The sequence below is a fragment of the Ranitomeya variabilis genome, chromosome 4 (assembly GCF_051348905.1).
Source record: "Ranitomeya variabilis isolate aRanVar5 chromosome 4, aRanVar5.hap1, whole genome shotgun sequence".
NCBI classification, from domain to species: domain Eukaryota; kingdom Metazoa; phylum Chordata; class Amphibia; order Anura; family Dendrobatidae; genus Ranitomeya; species Ranitomeya variabilis.
The window spans coordinates 206,311,484-206,317,974 of record NC_135235.1 but is presented as its reverse complement, the minus strand read 5'-3'; the positions used below and the strand labels follow the sequence as shown (position 1 = coordinate 206,317,974).

The 6,491-nt window shown below is 37.7% G+C and overlaps 1 pseudogene; it reads right to left on the bottom strand.

Moving 5' to 3' along the window:
- Nucleotides 1-1,157: 1,157 nt before the first annotated feature.
- LOC143767774 (galactoside alpha-(1,2)-fucosyltransferase 2-like) lies at nt 1,158-2,224 on the bottom strand (annotated as a pseudogene).
- Nucleotides 2,225-6,491: the final 4,267 nt, after the last annotated feature.

The window sequence follows — 6,491 nt, the reverse complement described above, 5'->3', positions numbered from 1 at the left end:
CGGCGGCGGCGATCAGGCAGCGGCAGCGGCGATCAGGCAGCGGCAGCGGCGGGTGCAGCACGCAGGAACCTCACTCTCCAGCTTCCACGGAAGGGATGAAGCTGGAGAGTGATGTCAGACATGTTTCACTCCGCCCCTCCACATCTGATTGGAGGGAAAGCGTCACATGGACGCTTTCTCCAATCAGAGCTGGAGGGGGGTGAAACAGAGGGCACAGGAGCGATCGTGGCCACGGGGGGGCAAAGCCACCCCCCCTGGGGTCAACTAGAGGTCCTCACGTACCTGCGGGTCCGGTGACATTTCATTGACCCCGGTCACCGGACCCGCAGGAACGCGATCAAACCATGACGCATACGCTGCGTCATAGGTCGGATTGGCACCGACTTTCATGACGCAGCGTATGCGTCAAAGGTCGGGAAGGGGTTAAATCATTATTTGTAAGGCAAAATCAGGAGAGGAGCAATCAGAGGAAAAATATAATAGAAACACATCACCACTTCTGTATTTTTCGCCCACCCAAGTTCTTGGTTTACAAATACTGATGTAAAATACTGACCGAATACTGAACGCTTAAACATGGCTTAATACTTATGAGACAAGGGTAAACATTTCTGCAATCTGTGCTTCTACTTATCCTGCTCTTTGCACCAACAGGTAGAGAGAACAGCAGAATTGTCAACATCACTAATATAAATTACTAGTTTAATATCAGCAAGTAATGACCAAAGGGCACCAGTCCTCTGCTCCAGGATGATGGTAGATACAATATATCATGCATAGATAAGTATAATGTTAATAACTAACTATACAATCTGAAATACGATGATTAAAGGCAAATCATTGTAGAAAAACAGAAAAAAAATCAATATTGTAGGTTCAAGTTGTAGTCAAAAGTTTCTAGTGTTAGATAAGCAATTCTAAAATTCTTCATATTCTGATGTAATTCCTTCAAACAGACGGATGTGAAAGTTATAGATCTCCCATAGTCCAAAGAAATTTGGCACCAGATGGGCTGGTACATGTCAATATGCTTTTTTGTGCTATATAGAATAGTGTAATAGACTTGTAGACATATTTGTACAGAGACATACGCATTCTATCTTGGTGGTGGTTGTCAACATTCTCCACTATCTACAACCAATATTCTTTAAATGTCATTACCCTGAAGGTTTACGTAATTCAGTTTTGTCATTGCCCATTTTTCTTTTTTCTCCCATAAGCGAAGAGAGGTCAGCAGGTATTCCAATCCATTCAGGACGATATGCCGTCTCGTATCGAAATTGTTTGAGGAATGGAGAATCTGGCATTATGTAGTTGGACAGGAAAATGGTCTCTCCTCCTGCCATATATGATGCCCAGATTCCAAAAGATCCTATAGTCATAATAGTATGGTTGCAATGTACCAACAGAATAAAATCTCTGGCAGGAGATGATTCATCACCATCCCCAGCAAAGTGAACGTCTCCGAAAGAAGTATTAATCTATTCCATCACCACAAAGAGAGGATTTTGAGTACTTATTTTTGTAGTAGGTCATGGCTTTGTCCATATATCCTTTGTGAGCTACAACTCCTTTCCACACCTTTGCCATATATTCTACATAGTCACCCTTGCAAACGTATACCCCAATAAAGGTGACATTTTTGCGATCTCCCCTTACTTTGGTGAGATAATTATTAGCTTCTTCTTTAAGATAGTCATGATATACAAATTCACGGAGAACCTCATCTCTGATGTGGTGATAGAAGGTCCAAGACCAAGGAGTGCTAAGAAACTGGACGTAGTCTCCAGAAATGTCCTTTTTTAAGGTAGCATCCAATTTAATAGCATGTACCTCTTCCACTTCATGCGATTGGCAACCTCTTGGGGTAGAACAGGTAATTATATCGTAAATCGTTGGGATAACTCTTTGTGCATATGGGGGTAAGATGTAGGGTTGACGACCATTGATCTTGGATAAAGCATAGAGGGTTGCGTAGTCTCCCATTAGATTTCCCATCTGTCTTCGAGGCTCTAGGGTCCAAACACCAGTGACTGGTTTTATGGGACATGGTGACTACATTTTTATCCATTTTTACCATTGATGAGTTATCTGTTTGATTCATCTTCCAGAAAAATGTTTTGTCCAAAGTAATATAACGCCAGCTAACGAAGTTCAAGAATATGGAGACGATTAGGGAAATGATAGCCATCCAAGACGTACATCTCTTCGTTTTTGTAGTCATTGTTTATACATTAACAGAAAGGAAAAAAGTAAGTACGGAAGCTTTTATCCTGAAATAAGACAATTATCGATTAATACAAGACAACACCAATGAAACGAAAACTAATAATTTGTAGTTAAAGGGAATCATTCAGTAAAACTACCCATGTAAAGTAAAGGTAATGGGACATAGGGCAATGTCATACAATATGAAATTTGCCTATTACAGTTTTATCCAGTGCGCTGAAAATTAATTGACGTGCAAATTTGGTTTGCACGTGCACAGGTGGGCATAACAGTGCACTTGCAGTCTTTTCCTGCCGATGCCACCACCACTTCTTGGTTGACAGTGGAGACAGAGGCTCTGCTGCATTGAGCCACCTATTCTCTTCACTGTCAGTAAAAGTCAAAAGGGGTGCAAGTGGGAAGAAGCGAAGAGGAGCCATAGACTGCAAGTGCATCGTGAGCCGAATTTGTTTATTAATAACAGCAACATTTTGGCAAAACAGTGGAGAAGATGGCTCTGCAATGCATATCTTTCATGTAGGTTTACACAACCCTAACTGCACTAATTCTGCTTGCACAGGAGTATTGTTGGTGTAAGGTTCATTTTAAAGAGGCATAGAACTAATCAAATTTTTAAAAAGGCTCATAGTAGAATTAGAAAAAAAATTGTGAGAAACCTATTTTTTTATTTCTTAAATCTATTTTCATAGATTTACACAAATTTGTAAAAAAAAAAAAAAAGTATTATGTATGTGGCTTAGAAAAAAAAAGAGGAATAGAACTCCACCATTAGTGGGAAAATTTACGCTCCTTTATTCATTTATGCTCCATGTTTAAGCATTTAAAGGAATCAGCTCGATAATCTCTCCGATATGGGTTGAAACCATGCAACATGAATAAAAGTATATTTTTCACTTACGATGGTGCACTGTCCCTCGGTTTTGCTGATAAAAGGTGATGGACCGCCATTGCTTCTTTTGTAAGATAGAACTTCTTAGCAGATGTATTTTGATTTACTTGTCATCGTTTGGTCACCCTGCTTTAAAAAATAAAAGTGATCAAAGTCATATGCTGTCCAAAGTAACGCCAATAAAAACTACAGCTCACCTCATAAAACAGCAAGCCCTCGATCAGCTCCAAAAAAGAAAAATGGGTATTAGAATATGATGACACGATAATAAAAACCTTTACAAAGGTTACAGCTTTTAGATGTCCAGGATAAAAAAAAAAAACGAAAAAAAACTAAAGGATGGTCATAACCCCCTTACTGCCCTATGATATACTATTCCATCATGGACAGTTGGGAGGAGTCGGTATTGGCTGTTACATACAGCTGACACCCATTTGCAACTGCAGGACTCAGTGCTAGCGCCGATCTCGGCAATTTAACACTTTAGATAGCAAAAAAGTAAAACAAATAAATTAAAAAAGAAGAAAAAATGCTTTAGAAAAATAAATAATAATCCATAAAAAAGATTTTTAGCTCCTTCATTCCTGGAAAAATAATAATAAAAAAAAACTATGCAAGTTTAGTATTGCTCCATCTGTAGGCAACCTGAACTTTAAAACTAGCATGTAATTAAAAATCCCCGGTGACGGCTGTAAAAAAAAATGTAAAAACGAACCATGAATTGCTGTTTTTGTCACCTTGAACAACAAGTGATCAAAAGGTCACAGGAACACAAAAAAACGCAGTTCAAACCAGAGAAAAAAAAGCTCCATCAACAAAAATATCAAATTGTTACAGCTCTTGCCACAATGGAGAATTGTAAAAACTTAATATTTTTAAAAATGTGACTTTATTGTAAAAAAAAGTCATAAAATAAAAATAAATTATACATATTTGGTATCATTTTTGTAATGACTTAATCTAAAACAAAAATATGGTTTTTATTCTAGCTAGTGAACACTGCAGAAAAGAAGAAAAAAAGCCAGAATTGCTGTTTTGTTTTTTTTTTTTAAAGTTCGGGCTTTATACTGAACATCAAATGTTTGGTTCCAAACCCCGAACATGGACTTCTTACTGTTCTTACTGTATATCTGTGTTACTATTCAGGTTCGGAAGACCAATAAAGCTTGTTGAAAGGCTGCAGCACAGCCAATCAACAAGCATTAAGGCTATGGGCACCTCCGGTCCCATGACAGCCATGCCAAGTACTAGTATGGCTGTGATTGGCCGGCTCAGCAAATGACTGGGCCTGACGTTGTGAAATAAATAAATAAATAATTTTAAAAAATTACGTGCAGTCCCCCCTATTTTTATAACCAGTCAAGAGAAAACAGGCCGCTGTGAACTGTTCTTATTATGCTGGTACGGGGCCAATATCCATGCATCTTCCCAGCCAATTAATATCAGCCTGCAGCTGTCTGCTTTGTCTTTGCTGGTTATTAAAAATGGAGGGGCCCCAAAAAATGACATTTTTAATATCCAGCAAAGGCTAAGCAGAGAACTGCGGGCTGATATTAATAGTCTGTGAAGGGCAATGGATATTGGCCCCTTCTCAGCTTTATAAAATCAGCCCTCGGCCTGTCACATGAAAAAAATGCTATTAACCTACAACAACATTGAAAGGTTAGGGAAATACCTACTTTGTTCAGGATTATTAGGAAAGCGTCGATGCATATCTATTCATTAGTAGTTATTTCAGGTGCTACCTGATGAAGCTGCTTGAGAGAATGCCAAGGAGGTGTAAAGCTGTTCGATAAAAAGAATAGCTTGAGATTTCTAATTCTGGTTTCACATATTCCCATATTCCAGTTTGTTTCTTTACTCCATACATTTTCCTTTGCTGCTCTCAAACTGAATTTACAATGTGCAAATTCAATAAGAACATGGAAAACCACTGCTTGAACAGATGTATTCAATATCCGATACTATAAATACGATATAAAATCATAATACAGAAATTACATAAAAAAAATCTGTAAAGAACAGTATATACTTATACAGTGGATATGAAAACGTTTATGCACCCCTGTTAAAATGCCAGGTTATTGTTATGTAAGAACAAAATCTAGCACTATCAGTAGCTCCAGAGCCATAGGCTGTAATATGTTCCTGTAACCATCTCCAGTAACTACAGCGCCATCTGCTGCTTTAATTACATACTTAGTCATTGAGTAATAGTATTACTATACAGATTATTTGATTTTTTATTCAATTTTATCTATTTGCCTTGTGGTATAGACTGTATTCAGGGAAAAATCTAGCTTTCCTGCTGCCGAGGCGAAAAATGAAATTGCGCCCTTCTCCTCAGTGCAATAAAAATCTGCAGTGAACAAATGCAAATCAACATTGGTTTTTTTCAGTTTTTCTTTTACAGTATTTATTTTACGATAAAAATGACTTGTGAACATGATTCTGCAGGTCAATGTGATTATAGCAACAACAAACTTTCATATATTTAAAATAAGTTCAGCTTGCGGCAATTGAAAGCCAAAATGGCAGTAACGGGTCCTTCAAATACAAAAGTGTAATACTCCTACATAAATATAGACTTAAGTCCAAACAAACAGAAGTAAGTGCTAGGCACCAAACACTAACATCAGTCGGAAAATAAGATCTGACAGGGCTAGGAGGAAAAAGCATCGGTAGTGCTCAGTAAATAAAAAAAGACAAAGCATAATAAGACAGAATAAATTACAGCACTTACCGTAAGTCAAAGCTCAATGGTTTACTAACATAGCAGGTTATCTAACAACTTAGATATGTAACGATCTGACAATTTATGAAATGCTTCATCTGCTTCATCTGTACACAATCAGAAGCAATAACAGCACAGGAATACAGTACCGCCATCAACACATGAATACATCACCTGGACTACTATCACTGCAGGAATAAAGCAGCAGAACCTCAATCAGTACATGAATGCATCACCAGGACTACTATCAGTACATGAATACAACACCAGAATCACCATCAGTACATGAATACAACACCAGAACCATCATCAGTACATAAATTCATCATCTGAACCACCATCATAACCACCATAGAACTAACTATTATCAGTACATGATTCATTAACAAGACAAGACTTATCAACAGTACATGAATACAGCACCAAAACCACCATAAATAGATCAATACATCATAAGAATCATAAACAACACCATTGAGAGCCATAGTTGCAATACCATATCCAGGCACAAATGCACAAACAGGATGCAGCAGGTCCCCAAGATAAAAATAGGGGCAGCACATTATTTTTTTTTGCAATCTTCAAAAATAGAGAAAACATTCCTAGAAAAATGTTTGAAAAAAAATACAGTCAAATATT